Source organism: Octopus bimaculoides, chromosome 13 (genome assembly GCF_001194135.2).
Source record: "Octopus bimaculoides isolate UCB-OBI-ISO-001 chromosome 13, ASM119413v2, whole genome shotgun sequence".
Classification (NCBI taxonomy): Eukaryota; Metazoa; Mollusca; class Cephalopoda; order Octopoda; family Octopodidae; genus Octopus; species Octopus bimaculoides.
This window is the reverse complement of record NC_068993.1, coordinates 5155322-5178415: the sequence shown is the minus strand read 5'-3', so window position 1 is coordinate 5178415 and position 23094 is coordinate 5155322. Positions and strand designations below refer to the sequence as shown.

General features: G+C 32.9%; 1 protein-coding gene across 11 annotated transcripts in view; it reads right to left on the bottom strand.

Moving 5' to 3' along the window:
• LOC106872422 (protocadherin-11 X-linked) overlaps positions 1 to 23094 on the bottom strand; it is a 370508-nt gene that overhangs the window by 278499 nt on the left and 68915 nt on the right. For 9 of the 11 annotated variants that reach the window (XM_052972305.1, XM_014919417.2, XM_052972309.1 and 6 more), the window contains exon 2: positions 10876 to 10966. The exons of the other annotated variants lie outside the window; for them this stretch is intronic. The gene's annotated coding sequence lies outside the window, so the exon portion shown is untranslated. The remainder of the gene's footprint in view (positions 1 to 10875; positions 10967 to 23094) is intronic. 11 annotated transcript variants of the gene reach the window in all.

Genomic DNA, 23094 nt, shown 5'->3' with positions numbered 1-23094 from the left:
ATCAGAAATTAAAAGGATTTATTAAAAAAAAAAAAAAAAAAAGCCCTCAGTAGATTAATAACAGAGAGATTTGTAGAAGATAGTAGCTGAACTTATTGCGTCATTCTAAGAGTGTTAATTTCACAAAAGAAAATTGTTCCAAATAAAAACTGCAGCTAATTCTCAGTTTCAACTTGTTATTTCACCCTGTTTTGTAGCACTGATGCTATAAAAAGAATATGAAAACTTTTGCGCTTTAATATCAAACCATCATTTGCTCATTTAAAGTCTGTTCCCCCACCCTGCTACACTGTATTTAGATGAAGAGATTTTCATGGTAGAACTGTATGACTGGATGCTTTTCCTGTCATTAATCTTCACCTTTTGTCTTAACAAAAGGAATATTTCATTCCAGAAGTTTCCAAAAGTACAGAGCGACTTGTCATAATGGCAACAAGGAATGGTAACATTCATGTGCATGCTTACATGCACACACACACATATACGCATATACACATACACACATATACGCATGTGCTTCTCTATATACATGTCTCTCTCTATCTCTTTCTATTGCTCTGTGTATATATGTATATATATATATATATATATATATATACATATGCACTACACTCTCTGAGTGGCTGGCGTTAGGAAGGGCATCCAGCTGTAGAAACTCTGCCAAATTAGATTGGAGCCTGGTGTTGCCATCCGGTTTCACCAGTCCTCAGTCAAATCGTCCAACCCATGCTAGCATGGAAAGCAGACATTAAACGATGATGATGATGTATATGTATATATATGCATATACATATATGTATGCACATGTACACACACACACACACACACACACACACACACACACACATATATATATATATGCGTATACATGTACATGTATCTTCCCCTCTCTCTCTCTGTATACACACACACACACACACAGAACATGGTTATTTCAGTTTCTACCTCCTAAATCTCGTCATAAAGTTTTAGACAGTTAATATTATATAAGAATTAAAGTCTAATATAAATGCCATAGAAAACCATTAATGATTATTATTGTCTTTTACAATAAGATACATTTTGTGGAGATTATAAATTCCTCAGTTGTATAAACATGCTTTTCATCAAACATAGCTTCTAATCGTTTAGCTTTATGTTTATAATTTAGTGTCGACATATTTGCATTATCGAGAGAAAATATGATTTATTTTCATTAGGTTAGAGAAAAAGTATCTAACTCTTAGCGTAAATCTGAAGATTTTGAATGCAAAAAGAAATTTATTTGATTTCATGTCATTTTAGAATCTTTAAAATTGATAACAGGCAGCACATCAGGTTGCTGACTAACTTTATTGACAGTTGAAACCAGAAATAGGAATAATTGTAGTTCTGAAAGTAACAAAAACAAAATAGAAATAAAAAAAAAACCCAACCAGAAACTAAAAATAAAATATTGTCTTTCTATGATTGCTTTTCGTCTTTTTAGCATTGAGAGATAGACTCTAGGAAAGAGATGTGCTCGGTTGAAAAGTATTCATATTTTTATATTTGATAGAGTTCACTTAGAGAGAAGATAGAATGTTTCCATTTCATACCCATGCCAAGATGTAAGAAGAAAATGCAGCCTTAGCAGCAGCAGCAGCAGCAGTAGCAGCAGTAGCAGCAGAAATGGTAGCTTGCTGATGATGAGGATGGGAAGGAATTTTTGCATGGAAAATGATAAAGAATAGGAAATGGATGATGGAAACTTATGATATTTTCATGTTTATAAATAAGTATTTTTATATCCTTTACATCAGAAGTTTTGTATGGTAGGACACAGTATCATGTAGGATGCATGTGAAAAGAACAACCACATGAATATTTATCTGAATTTTCATATACTATTCATATATATTTACATGAGTACATATAGCTAATCTATCGAATGACATTCATGAGATGATGAATATATCAGTTATGAATCTTCTATAATGCAACATAGATAATATTTTGGAAGTAGTGTATAGTCACTGAATACAAAGAGGTAGAAGGAATTAAATCCACTGTGTGTTATTTGAGACAACAACTGAAATTTGGTACCTTTTCTTGAATATAACAAAAGCATGTTAAATAAGTAAAAGAGTATGCAAGACCAACTCACTAAAAAAGTGAGTTAGTTTCATATAGCTTACTAAGTGACTCTGGACTGAAGTTGAATTTACTAGCTTTTATAACTGTAAACCACATTTTCTAGAACCTTCAACAAAGTTTTCTTGTGGGAAAATCACACCCTTCCCTTAAAGTTCAAAGTATAAACCATAAAATGTCAGCCTGTATTGATTGGCTTAGCCATATTTCTGATGACATTGATGTCTTTTATGGTGACACTTTTCCTTTTGTCATGGTTTTGAGCTGGGAAAATCTGGGAGCTAGGTTCAAAACTCAGTAGGAACCTTGCTATAGATGTAACATTTTGCCACATCCTTAGTGTGTTCCAACAACTCAAATATGAAACAGTCTCCAGAGACTGTGATTTTACTTAAATAGGATAAACACATTTTTGAGATGATTTCTCTCATAAATGTTTGAAAAAAAGGCTGTCAATTTGTTTGAGTAACCCCTTCAAGATAATGCCCCAGCACAGGTCTCAATGACTGAAACACGTAAAAGAATAAGAGAATGAAGGAATAAAAGAATAGTTTATTAGAAACAGAATAGAAGTTAGGATTGCTGTTGTAAAAGAGGTGAGAGGGGGTTCCACATTAATTTCAGATTTAATTTTAATATCCGAGGCTGTTAGGCTTCGTTACTGAAGCATAAATACGAGAGCATTTACTGAAATGGTGATGAAAGAATCACTAAATAGATGCAGAGTAATGTACATGAGTAGGCGAAGGAAATTAGCATATTCAAAATAATGTAACATATTTAAAAAAAGTAATTAACTGAAGCTAATTACTCTATGATGGCATCTGCATGAAAAACAATCGTTAAGTTAGTATTAACATATTTAATGTAATGACTATAGAAAAAAAAAATTCTAATTAGAAATAATTATGCAGTGAAGATAAAGTATGTAGTCCAGTGGTTAGAGTGTTTGGCTCATGGTCCTATGTTTGAGGGTTCCATTCCTGGACTGAGGAGTACTTTTGAGCAAGTCATTTTTTTCTCCACAAGCATGGGTGGGGATGCATAGTTCAGAAGTTTGCATTACAGCCACATGATCTTGGTTGCAATGCACATGGTTGTAAGTTCAGTTTCACTCTGTGGCACCTTTAGCAACTGTCTTCTACCATAGACCCAAGCTGACGATTGCCTTGTGAGTAAATTTGGTACATGGAAACTGTGTAGAAGCCCATCATTTTCCTCATTCCAACGAAGAGCCATGCTTGGAATGTCATTTCCCCTACTATTTTTTCCATCTATAACTTTCACTGGGCATTGATCAAATATATTCCTTGTGTACGTCCAAGTGACTTTTGTTGTTTATTTCCTGTTTTGTATTTTTTATTTGCCTCTGTGTGTGCGTGTGTGTATGTGTGTGTGTACATGTGTGTGTATATGTGTACTTATGTATGTATATGTGTGTGTGTGTGTGTGCATGTGTACCTATTTAAATAATATAAATAGGAAAAAAACACAAATAATAAAAACCAACAAAAAAAACCCCCAAAACAAAGCAAATTTATATCTATTAACTTGAAATCAATCTTATTAATTTATTTTTCTCTATTCAGAGACAATGTATCAAGAACGACTTCATACAATCTGTCGTTTCTTTTGAGGTAGATGTGGCTGCCATTTCTACCAAGCCATGCATCAGTTTAGTGTGGTGTCAGTTAATACCATCTCAGCCATATTGAAAGGCCATATTATCAAAGGCATTCCAACGGTGACCAAACCATTTTTTTCTTTTCCTTTCGTTTGTTGTTGTTGTGGCATTTGACAGTTGATTTATGTCTCAAAGCTTGTTGATCGTTACCCAAGAGATTACAAAAAGTGTCTGGTGGCAGAAGGTGGTGCACATTTTGAATATTTGAATCGAATACAGCAGTTTTTTTTTTGATGTTTTATTAATAAAAATTATAGTATTTGCATAAAAGTCTTCAACTTTTCGTTTTTGTTAGCTCTTGGCTTATGGCGGATACTTTAGCAAAACAAGACACCATCGGCAAGGGAGGAAAAGGAAAAGAAAGAACAAGAGATAGAGAGTGAGCGAGAGTGGGAGAGAGAGAGAGAGACAAGAGCAAGGGAGGGAAAAAAGAAATACAAAGTTAACAATTGACTTCAACAGATACGCTGCTTTTGATCAAAAGTCTGCTCTATCAGGTTTGACCCGAGGTTAAGCAACAAAAACAGCAATGCCAAATACAGTCAAGTAGATTATCAGTGACCACAGGTCAGAGACGTAAGATGAAAGACTTTGATACCTTACAATATATAATAGTCTTGTAATAATAATAACAATAATAATAATAATAATAATAATAATAATAATAATAATAATAATAATAATAATAAATATAATAATAATAATGTACTAAATGGGAATGTAACTGTGTTTATGTGTTTTAATAACTATGCTGAATCTACCACAAAGCTATACATTACATACAACATATATACGTGTGTGTGTGTGTGTGTGTGTGTGTGTAATACATGGTTAAGTACTGTAAATAAAGTTGTTAGCCCCCCAAAATCTTTTGTTGTTATAGAAAAATCTATATGTTAAGAAATGACAAGAGAAAGTTATAAGGTTTCATTGACGATACATTGAATGGCTTGCTGAGGTATTTTCACAGACAAACTTCTAGTTATGCGATTTTGTGTGTAAAGCTTTCATAGAAAGAAAAGCTGGATGACTTTGCAGTTCAGTAAAAACAACAGACTCAAAAAATATATCTATAATAAAGAATAAGTTATACAGAGTTAATAAGAAGAAACTGAAATAGCTGCTTATATACTTTGAAATATTATTGCTAGTTGTATTTTCATTCTGAGAAGACAATCGCTAATACATTTGAAACAGCTGTAGAAATTCACATACAAGCTTTTTTCCAAAGGAGGTTTGCTTCCCAACCACATGGTTCTGGGTTCAGTCCCACCGTATGGCATCTTGGGGAAGTGTCTTTCACTATAGCCTTAGGCTATAGTAGAAGACATTACTAGTCTTGTGAGTGGATTTGGTTAATGGAAACTGAAAGAAGCCTGTCATATATGTATATGTTTGTGTGTGTGTCTTTGTGTCTGTGTTCCTCACCACTGTTTGACAATCAGCATTGGTTTGTTTATGTTCCTATAACTTTGAGGTTTGTCAAAAGAGATCAATTGTATAAGCACCAGGCTTAAAACAATCTGGTGGGGGGGGGGGTCAATTCATTCAACTAAAAATTCTTCAAGATGATGCCCCATCTTGGCCACAGCCTAATGACTGAAACAAGTAAAAGATAACAGAGAAAAGCTACCTTCCTATGCACTAGCTTAGCTAGTGTGTGCCGCCCAGGGCAGCCCTTCCATTTGCTGCCCCCACGAAAACACATATTGCCTACAGCAGACCCCAAAAGTGCTACCCCTTTAAAAGTGCCACCTGGGTGCGGACCACCCCCACCAGCTACACTAGTGTTCCTATGACATTCTGTGTGGAATACTAATATTGTTTCAAATGATGGCACAAGGCCAGCATTTTTGGGTGGTGGTGGTGGTGGTGGTGGTGGGTGGGGCAGTAAACCAAATACAACGACTCCAGTACTCGACTGGTATCTTATATCATTGAGTCTCAATAAGCTGTAGGGCAAAGTTGACCTCAGCAGGGTTCGAATTCAAATACAATTTATACGATGCACTAATGATTCTGCCAGCTCAAGTGACATTCGTATGTCAGAAAAATGCACATCTGCACTAACAGAGCATGTGTGCAAGTGCACATTTATGAAACTCCCAGAGACATATAACATCGATGACACCACAGTTATCATCAAGATAACAGAACATCAAGTATTTGAGATTTAAGAAAGCTATTTTCATTAATAAATTGAATCCATCCATTAACAATAGTCATAAACTGCATGGAGTGGGTTGGCCATTTTAACAATTCTAGTCAGGGCATGTAACAATCGTCTCCTTGCATATATCTGAGTAAAAGATATCAGTATGTGGCCATTCTTCATTTTCTCTTGATAAAGGGGTTTTGATCCTGAGATATTGAAATGTAGGGTAAAGTGTAAACTGTTGTTTTGTCTTCCTTGCTTCTTATTTCACTTTTCCATTTCCAATTTCCATTGTCTTGGAATTCAAGACTGTTATAACAACTGTAATCACATGATACTTCATTCAAACTACACTATCGTCATTGCTGTCATCATCAACATGATCGTCATAGTTCTCCTCATCATCGTCGTCATCGTTGTTGTCAATATTATCATTGTCGTCGTTGTCGTCATCATCGTCGTCGTCGTCGTCGTCATCATCATCATCATCATCATCATCATCATCATCATCATCATCATCACTTTTGTATTATGTCCAGTTTCCATGCTTGCATGGGTCAAATGAAACGTCTTGAGACAGATTTTCTATGGCTGGACGGATGCACTTGCTGCTGCCAACCCTTGCCTCACCTGTTTCCCAAGTGAGGCAATATTTCCCCTTGGCCACACATTCTTCATGGAAGGTTGGAAATGAGCAACAATGCTAATAAGGCTCTATGATGGTGATGCTCATTTGCAGTCATCACAGGAAGTCAAGACAAGGCTGCATGCACACACACACACACGCACACACACACTTCACACATACATAGGACATATACACATACAAATATATGACAGGCTGCATTTAGTTTCCATGGCTATACTACAAGAAATTTGCCTAAGGTACCACGTAGCAGAATTGAACACAAGACCATGTGCTTAGGAAGCTAGCTTCTTAACCACACAGCCACACCTGTGGCTATCCCAGTCTGTAAATTAACTTTAATTAAAACTATGTATGATATTCATTAAAAGTACAGCATCTCTTTGGAATAATTTACCAAAGATACTGAACTATGAGTTTCTGTTATAGATGGGTTAATCAAGTAGAATAATCTGAAAAACATTGGACATCATCATACGAAAAGCAGAGAAGGCCTACATAACCAAAGACAAAGGAAAAAAAAAAAACCCAGAAAGATATTTCTCATACGTCAAAGGTTAAATTCAAAGAGATAACATGCTGATGGCAAAAATGGTCTGGAAAGTGTTACCCTTAACAAAAGGTCATTTTTGGTAGTTTAAAAGAAATAAACATACTTTGTGTAAGGTTGCTACAAGAGCAAACATTGAAGTGTGGAAACTTCAAAAACATATAATATCGCAAGATAAGAGAAAAATGAAAATAACTGACATATCTTGCAGTGTTTATAACAGCAGAAGTACTTATTACTGATTAGTAATAAATATTGGCAATCAATACATGTTCTCAGCTCCAAACGTCACTGATAAGGCTTAAACATACTCGGAGGAATAAATTTTGTCGAATAAATGAAAGATAAAACAAACACGTATGCATGCACACACATACACACACAAACACACAGTCACACATGTTTATAATACATGCACATGCATACATATATATACATATATATATGTATGTATGTATATACATGATAACATATATGTAAATCAGTGTGATCTATGTACGCAAATGTGTAAGTTTACAACAGACAGATGGACTTGTATAGGTGAGTGTTAGTGGGTCTTTAAGTTGATGTTAACATATTTAGCCATTGTATGTTTGTCTGTATACATAATATATATCTATATATATATGTGTGTGTGTGTGTGTATATATATATATATATATATATAAAACAAGAAAGAGAGAGAGAGAGAGTGAAAGAAAAACGAGTAAAAGAATAAAGAAACCTATTTGTATGAAAAGAATTGTGCCACATTGATAACAGAGACTCTACAAGGTAACTCGGTGTGCTAGATATTGCAGTCAAATCCTGCTGTAATCACACACTGCTGTTTTATAAGAAAGGAAGTCATGTTGAATAATGTGGTCCTCAAAGCACACTGAATGATAAAAAAGATAGATGACATTGTTTAAATGCTGTTGATCTAATGAAGATGGGTTCATTTTTGGTAAACAGCAACTACAATGACGACGCCTAGTGATTTTGCGAATGAAAGTGAGTATTGGGTTAAATTGAAATACTGAATAAATAATTTTAGAGTTCTTCATTGAGTAAAAACATTATTGCGTGCATATATGCGTATGAGTATTCCACAGACATGTGTACCCTTAATGTAATTCTCTGGCAGAATTAGCATGACACAGTGATGAGGAGGGGTTTTAAAATCATGGGTCCAAAATCACTTCATCAGGCTTCCATAGAGTTTCTATCAATTCAGTTTCACTCAAGGCTTGGCTTGGCCCATTAGTGTTGTAAAAACAGTTTTGCCAAATACCATACAGCACGATTCAGCCCAGGACTTTTTGATTGTGAAAGGAACTTCCTAAACATTTTGCTATAGCTGTATTCTCTTAAAAATATAAGGAATCTTTATAGATATATTCATACAACACTGATCAGAGAGGACATCAACCATGATATGCAGCAGGGCGCTCAATTCCAGCATCACATTACAAAGCAGGTTCCATATTACAAATCGGTAGTTGTGTTCATGTGTGTGTGCATAAATGTGTATGGGTGTGTGTATGTGTGTGTGGGTGGGTGTTTGTGGGTGTGTGTAAAACTGTGTAGTCACATGGATATCAATAAAAACAGCTTCCTACATTCAGAGAATTTTGTAATACTTGATGTTAAGATGCTGCAATATTTTTACATAAGGCACAGCAGGGCCAAAAAGAACACACACACACACACATTTGATCACTCAGTAATTCCAGAGATTCAGATACAGAAACAAATAAGCAATGCAAACCAAGACTATAAACCAATCTTTTAGAGGAAAATCCTTTCCATTATGAAATATTGAATATTTTACATTTATTCTTTAATGAATTATTTTAAATCTTCTCATGTAATTAAATGGAATAATTAATTTAAATTAAAAGCAATATTCATAACAACCGATAATTTTCAAAATGTCTTAATTTTATGTTAATGTTGGTATGAATATTTTTGTGAAGTAAGACATCTATAGATCTGCATGTGTTCTATGAATCTTTGTAAACTGGTTTTGGTGATATTTGGTTCTCTGGCATGACTGATATATTGGAAAACATCATATAAATTAAATGCTATTGCTAAGCTAGTATTTCTTTGTTGAGAATCAATCGCATTAGTTTCTCATCTTTTATACATTTATCAACCCCAGCGGTTTACCATTTTGCTTTTTAAGCAGATTCAATGATCTTTTAATACTACGGAATCGTCTAGTAACTAATACGTCATAAAGTATTACTATGTGGTACTATTTAGTTAGCTGTAGCTTGCATCTCTACTAGTTGAAACCTATTTAAGGCTATCTAAGCAAGCTAATTATGCTGAAGTAAATGGCTGATGTAACTTGTCCAAATATGACCTCATTGTGAATCGATGTCAAGTTTATAATCACAATCATGTAACTAATATGCATTTGTGTGTGGTAGTACTAATAATATTAAGAATGATAATTTTTGTAATAATAATAACAACAATAATAATAATGATAATGATGATGATGATGATAATGATTGTTATAATGATGATGATTTTATATATAGATAAATAGATAAATAAATATTTGACTTGGGAATACAACTGATTCATAAATTTAGTTGGAATATCTACTAAATTAATTGGATAGGTAAAAAAAAAGAAAAGAAATGTGTTACACAAATTTTACAATATAGTCAGCTTTCTCTAATCATAAATAAATTAGGTTTTTTTTTTTAAAATAGAAAACTAACCCTTTATAGCAAAGAAGCATGAGGAGGATTTATCGATAATTCAAAAGAATGGTTGAACCAGCAAAAAAAACCCAACTCAATTAATTTGTTTCATCAGCAACAACAACTAGCATCAACACCAGTTGGTGTGTTAAATCCTCAGCAGAGATCAAATGGGATTACCTGGAGGAGTAATCATAAACATATGAAAAAGCAAATAAATATTTACTTCTATTATGAGATAAAACCCATTCAATAATGTTTTAAAGAAGAGTTTATAGAATCCCACAAGACTAATGGTTCAATATGTAATCTGATAATTTTCACTAGAACCTAAATCTCAATAAGCTTTCAGAAAAACAGGCTTGTATCACCGTTGTGTATTTAGATGATGTTTTCATTGGTTAATATATCTTCTATTCAAATATTTTTGGAGAACATCTTTTACAACTATTTCAATAATTGAACAAAAGATTTCCCTGTATAAATATTCTATATGAAAGCAAATTTTATAAGAGTTACTTGAGTATAACAATCGTTATATAATAGTATATACTACTACATTATGTATCAACAGAGCTAAATGTATGCCTCTGTTTAAAATATTGCTAACCTGAATAGAAGATGACAAATTAAATAGAGAATATAGATATAAATATATTATGCATTAATCTTAAGATTAGATTTTTAACTCCGAAATAAATTCAGTAGATATACATTCCAGTATTTCATTTTCTATGCTTTGAACAGGAAGCAAAGCATAGTTTTACTGGCTGTGTACAAAGAAAGGAAGAAAGAAGTGTTATGTTTTGAACTGTTTTCATTAAATCTATTGTTTGCAGATTAAAAAGTTAATCTATTGTAAAATAGAAATAATATTAAAAAAAACCTGCGCATTATTTAAAATTACTGAGTGAAGCAGTAACATGAGACATTTATGCACTAAATAAATTATTATTTGGTGGTGAGAAACAAATATTTAGTTGCAATCCAATGATATGGTGGACAGTCACTATGGAATGTACTTACGCAGTAAATAGACAGCGCACACAGTGGTTTACAAATGGTTGGGTACTTTTGAAAGCATGTTAAGCCAAAGCGTCATTGTTCCCGTCCCCTTCTGAAACAAGAAATATCGTACCTAGAATGTGGAGTGTGTTGAAAAATGAATCAAAAACAGAAAGAAAAAAAAAGGAAAGCGTGGAAAAATAAAAACAGTTGAAATAAAAGGAATTAAAGATAAACTGGCTTCATTGGCAATGATTCAACAAACAAGGTGAGGTTTTTAGTAGGATGCATTTGGTATAAGTTAAGGACATTTACGTTATTATACATCATACATAATTAACCATCAACAATACAATATACACAATAAACCTGCAACAGTGCACATAACATAGAATTTATGTAGAACATCACACCACATTGCATTAGGCAACTACCAGAAAACAAACCATTAACTTGAATAGCTCAGAAAATATGTGTTGGTGAGAAGGTAACCAAATATAAATATAGAATATAGTTGAAAGAGTTCAGAATTATAATTTACTGCAGTTTCATCTATTGAACTCTCAAAATTGCAATTCTGGAGATTCACAGATGAAACTGTAAGCAATATGTCTGCTTTTGAACTGTTTTCAACTTTACTTTTTTTTTATAATACTCTTCTCCTAGTATTGAGTTCTTTGTTATTGTCTGTAATGTTGGACAACAATTACAGAATTTAATCAAAGCAGCAGCATATATGAAATTATTGTTGCCTATTAAATTGTAGTCCTTTGTTATTACATGCACATGTAACGTGTAACTGTATTAAACATGAAAATAATAATAATAATAATAATAATAATCTTTTCTATTACAGGCACAAGGCCTAAAATTTTATGGGAGTGGACTAGTCAATTACATCGACCTCTGTGCTTCACTGGTACTTAATTTATCGACCTTGAAAGGATGAAAGGCAAAGTCAACCTCGGCAGAATTTGAACTCAGAATGTAATGACAGACAAACTGCTGCTAAGCATTTTGCCTGGCATGTTAATGATTCTAAGAGGTATGAGTCACTGAAGGAAGGGATTGGAAAGTGGTGGGGGATGAAGACGGATTTAGGGATTTCAGTGGTGATTGGAGCAGTGAGATGCATATTGTAGAATCTTGAGAACCGTGTAAATGAAATTGGAATTGGTGCAAGGTTTACAGAGAATGCAGGAGACAAACACTTCTTGGCACAGCAAGGATTTTAAGAAAAGTCTTGTCTGTATTAAGGCACAGGAGAAGAAGCAGCAAGGGATCATTGTTGACTTGTTGACGATTCCCTAATTGAATTACCATGATCATTAAAATCTGTTTGAGATTTACAAAAATGGAACATAATAATAATAATAATAATAATAATAATAATAATAATAATAATAATAATAATAATAATAATGATAGGCCAAATGAATAAATCATACTGCTTAGCCTTGAAAATTTATCAACCAATGAACATAGCCAAGGCTGACTACCCCACAGCCAATTCTAGACAAGAATAAGTTATTGTCAAATCTATTTGGGAGAGTATAACATTTTACACAGTTTTGGCATTTGATGAATGTTTGATGACGATTTACTTATTAAAGTCTAATGAGATCAAAATCGTTTATTCTTTTCTCCTCTCTTTCTCAATGCAAATTATACAAACTTAAAAAGAAATATATTTAATTTAATGCACAAACGAAAATCAGTGACGTAGTTTTGAAATCAGTGAAAGAAAAGTTTTGAGAAATTTAAACTTCCAGAGTAAGGTACTATATTCCACCATAAAACCAAAGTTAATCTTAGCAAAATTGATTTTTTTTTGTATTATTTTTGAAGAGAAGAAAATGTTTTCTAACTTTGAAGCTGGATTTACTAAATTCCATACACAGTTCATAGAGATTTTGAAAACAGAAAATGTGTTTTCTGCTGATAACATGATCAAGATCACAGACAGAACTCATGAATGATGGATTAAATGCTTGTTCTGCAATGTCTTATATCTTCAGAACTAGCCAAAATAGTTGAGAAAAATTTCCTTTTTCAAATAAAGAAATAAATAGCATAAAAATTAATGCATGTGAATGTATAAAGATTGGTAACAGCATTAGACCATGGAAATAGAATACCATATCATGATGTCATGAGAAATCTTATCATTCATTTCCATTTATTGCAGAACCGGATTTACAGGGACCCAAATAATGCCATAATCAAAGTTATGGACCACAATTGATCAAAAGAAATAGCCATTTTCTTTAAGTAAGGATAAAAAAAATATCGGAAGCAATTTGAAATATTGTTCCTAATCATTGTGTGTATGTGTCCACATGTATACAAGTGTATGTATTCTAACGCTAACATTGTCCACTTTACAGTTGTAATTCCAAAACAACAACAACAACAAATAAAAAGAAACAAAAAAAAAAACACGTTTTAGTAAATCATAGCTTTGGCCAAGGGAGTATAAATATTCAGTCTTTGGAGAGGAATTCTGTAATATTAGATCTAATTTTTTTTCTGCCAGTTGCTTTAAACTAAGGTTCAAATGAATTGCCATTTTTGCTGGTAATAATAATATAAATTGTGAGTTAAAATTTCACAAACACTAAGTGATATGCAGAACCATCATCATCATCACCATCGTTTTAACGTCCACTTTTCCATGTTTGCATGGGTGAGATGGAATTTATTGAGGTCAATTTTCTTGTTGCCAACCTTCATCAGTTTCCAAACAAAATAATATTTTCCTGGGCATGTTTCTACAGAATATTAGAAGTGAACTTCTAATAAAACTTGTCTGATAGTGACACTCATTAACAACTATCCCACAATGCCAAAACAAGGAGGCACAAACATGCACACATATGTTGGCAGTGCTCCAGCATGGCCACAGCCTTAGGGGTGAAACATATAAAAGGATAAAAGAAAATATATATCATGGGCTTCTTTCAGTTTCTGTAAACCAAATCCATTCACAAGAGTTTGGTAGATTTGAAGTTATGGTAACAGATTCTTATCCAAGATGCTACACAGTAGGACTGAACTTGCAATGATGTGGTTGGGAAGAAAACTTCTTAACCACTCTAAGACACTAGGCTAAATTAAAATTTTCTTAAGATTAACTTTGGGTTTATGCAAAGGATTAGCAATATAAGGAAATACTAGAATTTACAATTGTTTGTAACGACTCAGTCAATGATGGACTGGCATTGCCTTTGACTATTTTCTGGGCATCCAAGACTGGTGGAAAAGAGGGAAAGAGGAAGAGTGGCTTGAATGATTACAACAGAGTAAACTCTGCTAAAGATAGGTAATAGCCCAGTGCTTTTGCTGAACCAGGCAACAGAGATATAAGTTTCTCAGAAGTATTGTTACTTTATGACAACCACAAAAATACGTATGTTCTTCTCCTGAATTAAGATAATTAAAATTTCTTTTGAGAAGCAAGAATTAGTCTGTGTCAGTTGAGTTTTATCAGTTGAGTGTAGATGATATAAGAAACAACTTTGAGAAGTACAGATAATAGTAAATTATAAAGACCATTGTCAGACAAATGTCATCATTATAGGTTGTGATTATTGAATCAAACATTCTACGACATAAGTTTTATATATGTCAGAAATGTAGATCTAAAGTGTTTTGCTAGAAAGAATTATGTCAATGAAAAACCTTTTAGCAATGTGACCTCACCAATTTAAGGTTGGCATAACTCTAAGAAAGATATTTATATCATATAATAGCTGACACTTTGATCAGAGAAGTGGATTTTGAGTAGGTGTGAAGTGAAAAATATATAAATAAACAAAACTAAGTGCAAATATATTCCTAACTTAATCAAATTCAAAAAATAAATTATTGTATAAAAAAAATTTGATGATGGTTAAAGAAAATGTTGCAGTTCTATATTTAAGAGATGAGGAATTATTTACATTATTTACATTATCTACATTTGACGGATATTCGTCCTCATCTTGTTTGTTGTTAACACAACGTTTCGGCTGATATACCCTCCAGCCTGATTAATAATAATAATAATATAATAATAATAATAATAGTAACATCGATAGGAATGAGAACCCAGGTTCGAAATTTCCCCAAGACACCTGACAAAGGCTGGAGGGTATATCAGCCGAAACGTTGTGTTAACAACAAACAAGATGAGGACGAATATCCGTCAAATGTAGATAATGTAAATAATGTAAAGAAAATGTTCTTTTATATAAATTGTATTTAAAATATTTCAGTAAAAAATATCAGATGAAACATTGAATATTAATTTTAACATAGGTAGGTGACAAAAATTTTGGAGGAGGGGTATAGTAGATTATATTGACACAAGTGCTTGTTTGGTACTTTATTTTTTTCACCCCTGGTGGGTGAAAATCAAAGATGACCTTGATGGGGTTAAAATGTAGAAAATAGAAGGGTAATACTAAATACTGCAAGGCATTTTATTCCCTATATTAACGATTCTTCTAATCCTCAGTCCTTAACGATTTTTCAGTATTATAAAATGAAATAAGGTGGTTACCTGGCAGAACTGTTAGCATGCTGGGCGAAATGCTTTGTGGCCTTTTGTCAATCTTTACGTTATGAGTTCAAATTTGTTTTATCATCCATCATAAGATGAAAGAGAAAATATGCTTCAATAGGATTTGAACTTAGGATGTAAACAGCTGGAACAAATACAGCCTTTTTGACCAATACTATAAGGATTCTGTCAATTCATCCCTTTTGATACAGAACCAGCAAAAATGAAGAGACAGAATGACAAGTCCACAATGTCAGCATGAACATCGTCTAATCACATTTCTCTCTGCCCACAAATATATTTGAGGCTTTAAGCCAATGTAGTAAATCAATTTTATTTCTAAATTTAAAAATTCCTAACCTCATTAAGAATAGAAGTACTAATACATATATTAATTAGCATCAAATCGATTGTGATATAACTGTGGGATACACCATCAATAAATCGTATTTGGTTGTGAGGATTCTTATTGGTAGGGAGCGACTGATAGAACTAGCAGAGAGCTGAAAGAATATATGAGAGAATATTTGTAAGAAGTTGCTAATGAAATTTCTTCATGGAAAATTAGTAAATCAATCTAATTACCAATTAATCTTAATTATTTAATTAATTAATCTTAACCTCACTTTATGGTTTATTGAAAAGAATTTATACGGAACAAGAGAAATAGAAGGATTCATACGTAAAGCATATTACACTAAATTGTCTGTGACTTTAAACACTGTTCTTGAACATTTCAAAGTTATTTCATTGAACATGAATTTAGATGAAACTGCTTAAATACTAGTTAAAAATAGCAGTTAAAACTTAAAAAAAAAATTAGAATCAAAGAAGGTTTGTTAATGAATAATATAATAAAAACATGGAATGCTGAATGGTTTAATAAGTTTAAATAAAATTGATTTGATGATCAACAAATCCACAAATGGATAGCATGAGAAGTAGTGGCGTACTGTTTAAAGTTATTCCAATTTTATAATAGAATTTAGCTATGAAATAACTTTGTACAAATGGTTTCATTTGCAATATCTGCCAATCCAATTCCGGTGAGGAAATTTCAAAATGATATAAAATAGCAAACAAAAATATTCATTTCTAATTTGTTGCTATTATAATAGTTAGAATATATATAGATCTGAAAATATACCGACAGTCTTCAAAGGAAACATCTAAACCATACATTTATTCATACAACTCTGCTATTGCATGACATAAAACTTCCAAATAATGAAATTGGATTAAAATTATATTAATGTGGATAGCTCAGTGTGTTATGCTATTGTTAATATTCTACAGAATCCTTGCAAATATGTTCTTCGTAATTTTGTTTCTGTTATCACATGATGCCAACTCTCAAAATATTTCAAACTATTCCTTCTGCAAAACATGCTGCATTTTTTTTTTTAATTCTAAGCCAACCCATGAAGAAATTATAAGTAAAGTAAATCTCACTATTGAGTCTGATTGTGCTAAAAACAGCAACACTCCAATTCTTGTAAAACACATAATAGAATACTGTAAACTACAAATGATGGAATTTAAATTTTAGCAGATCAAATTCCTCTGTAAAATACTCCAAAGTGAGTTATATATTTATGTTGTTAAAATATTTTGTCATTAAAATTATATTAAATTCCATGAATTCAACAGAATAATGTGCAAAGAAATCTATATTGAACCATGTACACACACTCAAACACATGTGCATGTGCATGCATGCGCGCACACACACACACACAGCAGTGTGGTTATGAAGTTTACTTCCCAGTCACATGGTTTTAGGTTCTGTCCGATTACACAGCATTATCAGCAAGTGTCTTTTACGAAAGCCCTGAGGGGATTTAATTCGCAGAAACTGAAAGAAGGAAAACTGCTGTGTGTGTGTGTGTGTGTGTGTGTGTGTGTGTGTGTGTGTGTACGTGCGTACGTGTGTCTGTGTGTGTGCATGCTTCTGTCTGTTAGTCTTGATATGATGTAATATTTGTAATTGAGCATCACCATTATACAAGTGATGTTGTTTGTTTCCGATCTTCCATGAGAAACATGTCTGGCCAACCACGGGGAAAGATTGCCTTGCATAGAACTGGTGAAGATTAGCAACAGGAAGGACATCCAGCCATAGAAAATCTGCCAAAATGAGTAGGTTTGAAAATACTGATGTCAGATGCCAAAATTAGAGAAAGCTGATACATATACATACACACATACATATATATAATATGTGTGTGTGTGTGTGTGTGTGTGTGTGTGTGTGTGTGTGCATAGTACTTGGAGTTCTTGCACCAGCGGACTTGTTTAAGTTTGAGTGCTTGTCTTAAAGGATAACCAGGCAATTGTTTGTATTGAATACTAAATAAGGAATACTAGGCTTTTATCCATTACAAACTTACAATACAGGCACACACACACACACACATATATATATATATCCACACACATAAATATATTCTCTTTTATTAGTTTCTATTGGACTGTGGCCATGCTGGGGCACTGTTTTCAAAGGTTTTAGTCTATTCTATGAACTCCATCATTTATTTCAGTAATACTTTTTGACTCACAACCAGCATTGTAAACACTCACACACACAATCACATCACACACACACACACACACACACACACACACACACACACACACACACACACACACACACACACACACACACACACACGCATGCACATACACAGAGAAAAACATATGGGAATAAGTAGAAATTGGAAAAATAAGTGCTTAGTAAATAATGCTTGAGGAATGGAATAAGAACGTTCCAGATGCAATTTTGAAGGGTAAACAGCAAGCAACGGGTATAATTTATTTCGATGTTATAAAACCTAAGACGACAGACACTCTATCAATATATTGCAGGAAAGAAGGGGAATTTGAGGGCGAGAAGGAAATTGGTTAAAAATGGTGATGAGAAGTTCCTTTCCATTATCTACAGCGAACATAATTCATCAGAAAAATACATTTATCAATTCCATTTAAAGTAGGTTTTCTTTTTCTTTAATGAAATGACTTTTCCGTATCAACCATTAGCAACATTATTGAATGTGCCAAAGATATTTTTAAGAAGATAATGTAAATATCATAATAAATCTTCCTCTTTCAATTTATTATAAAGAATGAATTATTTTTTTTCTACACTCAAAGCCCTTTATCAAATTTAAGCTGTAACTTTTTGTTTCTTTTTTTTCCTCATCAATTCACTTCTATTTTCTGAGTGAACAAGTTACTTAAAATCCCAGTGAACAGGACATTATGAAAACAGTCAATGCATTTTACAGTCTGTACTTGTCGAAAAATTGCTAAACTCCATCAGACCAATAATGTAATGCCACATGAAATATATATCCAGTATTGAAAAAAAAAAAAAAAATCACCACACATGGGGCTTTTAAAGTCCTATGTAACTGAGTAATGGGGTTTCTTTTAATCATATACGTTGGGGTGTTGAAAAATTATTCGCTTTTGGTAAAAACAAAAAGAGAAGGATCAGTCAATTATGATTTTATTCAACATATTTCCCTCTCCGATTCACAAACTTATTGCAGCAGTCCATCAATTTTACTCAGCCAGATAGAAGAACTTGGAAGGTTGAACCATTAACCAGGTCTTTTGCAATACCTTTAAAGTCAGGAACTTTTCAGCACCCCCTCGTATATACCCTCTTTTCCTGGAGTCCATACTGAACTCAAGTGATGCACTGAAATATGTTTTAATCTCATTACAAATATCTTCATATATAATGCACATTGATAGATATCCTGTGGTCATCCACATTATATCTATGTGAATCTCACTAATATTTAATTACCTTTTGGTCATAAAGCCCTTAGAGATGATATAAGCACCACAATATCTAATTTCCACTCTTAGAAATCTGAGGTATCTGAACATATAAGAAATTAATAATCTTTCATAATTATTCTGTTGTCAGTCACCTTTAGAACTTCGGTCACAGAATATAAATTGATATTAGTTTAACTGATATGATCATATAATACCCTTCTCTTTAATGTATATCACACTATGTACATAAACAAATAGAATTATATGCACTAAAGTGGTTGATGGCAGGAAGGATGCCCAGCTCTTGAAAACATTCCCAAAATGGAATGTACAGTAAGATACGGTCTCCAATCTATCTTGGAGGTCAGTTGCTTTGAATAAAAACTGATTCTATATCTGCGATGATCATTCCAATCTAGATTGAGATATAAAGGTGACATAAAAACATGACATTGAATGCTGATGTCATTAAATGACATAAAAATGTCTGGAACGTGAAGAATTAAGCCTGTTGCATTAATTTCAATGATCAACTTTTAATATAGGTTTATAAGAATGAAACATGGATCCCATTTATTTGCACAACGTCACAAAATACAGGATGAGGCAAAAACCTTTCACACATCATTTGTTTCAGCTGGTAACGGTTGGCTGCATCTCACAGCCTCTCACAACCAACTCCACAAAAGTTATTGATGCTACTTTACTGTCTTTTTTGCATTATTGGGGCCATAATTGATTGTTCTGAGTTCAAATTCCACCAAGGTCGACTTTGCCTTTCATCCTTTCAGGGTCTATAAATTAAGTACCAGTTGCGTACTGGGTCGATCTAATGGATTGGCCTCCTCCCCAAAAATTTCGGGCCTTGTGCCTAGAGTAGAAAAGATTATGGGGGGAGGGGCACAATAACACTTAGAAACATGCTGTTGCTGCCTCTACTACTACTACTACTACTACTACTGCTGCTGCTGCTGCTGCTGCATATGGGAAGTTTTTCTGCCTCACTTTGTGAATAGGCAAATATGGTTGACTCTACAAAACCACATACGTTGAATCTGGTTGACTGACTCATTCTGAGGTTTTGACTACTTCTCATTTTATTGATTCCAGTTGGATGAAACGTAAAGTCAACTGTGATAGGGTGCACATCTTTGCACTCTGAGTTCAAACCCTGCTGGGATCAGCTTTTGTCTTTTGTTCTTTCAGGGTCGATAAATCAAGTACCAATCTAGTAGGGTAGTTTGGCAGATTTGTTAGACAAATTGATGGGATGCATTACAGTAGCTATCCTGAATCTTTGTATCCTGAGTTCAAATTTCATCATCTATGACCTTTTTTCCCCACAGTAGAAAATACATCCTTTAGGGCCTGCCTAACGGTGATGGGCAGCCAGCACGAGATGGAAAAATACATAAATTAAAGCAACCTTTTGTTTGCATCAATAAAACAAGCAGTCTTTGCATAAAGCAAAATAAATGCTTGAATAGACATTAAAATAATTTCTTTGTTTAATGGTACCATTTCTGGCACTTTACCATTTTTGACACTCTACCAATTTATTTTAGCTATAATTTCTTCTAACTATGCCAAAACTGTTTGTATTTGAATAAAATAACTCCAATATATCACTGATACCATTTTTCAATAGTCATTTCGAAGAGAAAAATTCAAATTGTTTGGCAATGAAGAAATGATTATCTTTAAAGAGGTATCATAAATAATTTTTTCTACTCTAGGAACAAGGCCCAAAATTTTAGGGGAAAGGCCCAGTCGATTAGATCAACACCAGTACACAACTGATACTTAATTTATCGATCCTGAAAGGATAAAATGCAAAGTCAACCTCAGTGGAATTTGAACTCAGAACGTAAAGACAAACAAAATACCGCTAAGCATTTTGTCTGGCTTGCTAATGCTTCTGTCAGTTTGCCTCCTTAGAATTATCATAAATAATAGTTAAGGAATACTATAAATCTGCAGGGTTTTCTATTTGACATTCTCTTCTTGCCGATGTTGAAAGGAATTTAATAGGCTTTGCAGATATGAACATTGACAAATTTTCAAATTGCTGTTGGGTACCGTTTTTATCATATGCACTGCCTATCTGGAAAGTGAGAGCATAAACCTTGAGTAAGTCTCTCAGTAACAGACTTCCAAGAAGAAAGGTTGAACTGTCAGAATTATTGTTTATGAACACAGACTTCTTAGCTATTTCGCAATCTCTTGACAGAAAATAGTTGTCAGTCTCAATTAAAAATAAAATATTTTGAATGAGACAAAGTAGTTATAAATACATTTCACCTAAAATCAATGATAATGACAAAATTTGCATACCTATCCAATCTGTTAAAAAATGACAGAAAGTAAGTTTTTGAACGACGAAATAAAATTCAATTATTTTTCTAATTTTAGTCAGTTGTTCTTCATTGTGTTTTAGTATTGTTTTTGTTATTTTTCCATTTCTAAAAGTTCTAGTGCATTCCTTCACTCTATTATTACCATTTCTAACAATGCACTTGTGGAACTTGCAGAGTATCAACTGTCTTTTACTTAATTTCAGAATACAATTTAAGATCATAAGTTCAAATTTAGTTCTGCATATTTAATTACAAGAGGGTACAAGAAAAGAATGTGTGGTGGAGTATGTGCTAAGTACATAGTAATGTGATCAAAATCAGATATTCTACATACATTTTCAGACTGTGTGACTACATATGAATTGCCATAAATAGATAAACACTTACAAAGAGAGATGAAGACAAACTGACTGATAGATAGAGAGGTTAACTCCAACTAACTGGGCTCAATTCATGAGAACATTGGTATGCTTGTGTATGTGGAATCACAAAAGAACACATTTATTCCTTCTGTCACATGCACACACAAGCATACACATATGTTCATGCACAAACCCAATATCACACACACACACACACATGTATGTGTGTGTGGCGGGGTGTACCCTTGTTAACCCACAAATAAAGAATATTTATCCACCAATGGGGTGTTCAAGACTCATTCTCACTCTTCAATATTAGTGTATAAATATATCATCATCATCATCATCATCTAATATCCACTTTCCATACTGGATGGGTTGGATACACACACACACATATATAAATGTATATACATATGTATGTGTGTGTGTTTGTGTATATACATATATATATATATATATATATATATATATATATATATATATATATATATATATATATATATATATACATATACACATATATATACATACATATATATGTATGTATATATTTATGAATGTATATATATATATGTGTATATATATATGTGTGTGTGTGTATATATATGTGTGTGTGTGTGTGTATATATATATATATATATATATATATATATATATATATGCATGTATGTATGTGGGCAAGATCTAATATCTAATTTCTCATTTGAAATAAGATAGCCAAATCTATTTATCAGTTTTAATAAAAGTAAGGAATGGTGTGTTAAAGAGGCAGGATTGGAGCAGAAAATCAATCAGTTTCCATTTGTAAAGTTATTTCTGTCAAAATCAATAGCTCTAATAGGAGGGGAGTTGACATTCAGAAGTGGTTTCTGTTAAAAACGAGATTAGGGAATGTATATATGCATAAATTTATGTATACAAATATATTTATATTGAATACAATTTATGGAGAACATTTGAGGAAGCATTAAATTTTCCTCATTTTAAGCTATGTTCATTCTGCATTAAATGAGCTGAACTTATTTAATGGCGAATGAACATGGTTTGTCATTGTGTGTATGTGTGGATATAGTATATGTGTGTGTGTGAGTGTGTGTGTGTGAGAGCGTGTGTGTGTGTGTGAGTGTGTATGTTTGCGCACACATATATACCTATAAGCATGTTTGTAAATATGTATATACATATA